Here is a 1,328-nt window from a genome sequence, read left to right as displayed (position 1 = left end):
AACCGAAAGATTGAAGTAACTTGGTCAACTTAACAATATTATATATTTTGAGCTATTAGGCTACCGAGTTTTAAGGCAGATTTTAGAGCATGTGTAAAGATTTGCTGCATTATAAACAGAATCCACTTTATCGGCTACCAAAATCACCCAAAAACCGTTTTCATTCCACAAACTCAAATATGTCGCTGGATTAAGCGATAACAGATGAAATCGCCGAATAAGGAAATTGTCAAAGGTTCAATATTGATCCAGAATAAAACCATCACAAGATACGTGGCCGCGTTGACTCAACGTTGAAGCGATATCAAATTATGTGGTCATGACTTCACTAAAGCTTCGCCGATAAGAAACCCTGCACATAGATAACAGAATCATGACGTAGCGACTATGGAAGCACCGTATGACCTGGCATATAATGTGGTACGGATTTGCTTAGTTTTGCGTATTCTTTCATTTACTAGTATTCCATCCTTCTTTATTATGGTCAATACCGCTTTCTTCCTCTTCTTTTTCTTCTCCTTCTTCTTTTGTTCTTCTTTTCTTTGTCGTCTTCTTTTCTTCTTCTTCTTCTTCTTCTTCTTCTTCTTCTTCTTCTTCTTCTTCTTCTTCTTCTTCTTCTTCTTCTTCTTCTTCTTCTTCTTCTTCTTCTAATCACTTGTTTTGTCTTCTTTTTCTTCCCCAAGGTTATAAAATCACGTTTAAAATTCCTTTGAATATACTACTTCTTTGTGGACGCAGTAAAATATATCCCCGTATATTAAATTAAAGTTTTTTTTTATTTACAGTCTTTCGAGGCTGTCTCAATGGCAAGTGATTTCTTGCCATAAAAAATGATGTCATGTTATAATTAGGTTTCACCCCTGCTGGTATGGCCGTTAATTCCCTTAATAAGAAAGGTAATTCTAAACCATGTCATTCTACATTATAGTTCTACATTATAGTTTAAACTTATATTTACGATTCAAACAAACGCAGTTTGCCCCCCCCCCCCGCCAACAAAAAAACGTTAAAAAATTACCTTTATAGATATGATACCTACATATTTCAAAACATCGTTAATGCAACACGCAAAGCTCTTATCAAAATGTGTGCAATGTTTAAATAATTAAGTGACAGTAGTTTTCGTATACAAAATCAGTTATCCTCTAAATTCGCAGACATGTAGATGCATACTCGTGACAATATTTTTGATAAGACTCAAACATGCTGATCAGCATATGTGCGCTTCCGTAGAATAATTCACAATACACGCAAAATTGGAATGAATAGACATAGTTTGCGATTGGTCCAGTTTTGGATAATTTAATTACAATATAATTTCTGTTTAT

At 34.3% G+C, this 1,328-nt stretch overlaps 1 protein-coding gene across 1 annotated transcript in view; it reads left to right on the top strand.

Annotated features, from left to right (window-relative positions):
- The first annotated feature begins 1,217 nt into the window (after nt 1-1,217).
- LOC127847594 (uncharacterized) overlaps nt 1,218-1,328 on the top strand; it is a 19,618-nt gene continuing 19,507 nt past the window's right edge. Inside the window, exon 1 of the mRNA XM_052379611.1 lies at nt 1,218-1,328. This exon is cut by the window's right edge and continues 525 nt beyond it. The gene's annotated coding sequence lies outside the window, so the exon portion shown is untranslated.

The sequence above is a fragment of the Dreissena polymorpha genome, chromosome 10 (genome assembly GCF_020536995.1).
Source record: "Dreissena polymorpha isolate Duluth1 chromosome 10, UMN_Dpol_1.0, whole genome shotgun sequence".
NCBI lineage: Eukaryota > Metazoa > Mollusca > Bivalvia > Myida > Dreissenidae > Dreissena > Dreissena polymorpha.
The sequence above is the reverse complement of the archived record's forward strand: the minus strand, read 5'-3'. Positions and strand labels throughout refer to the sequence as shown.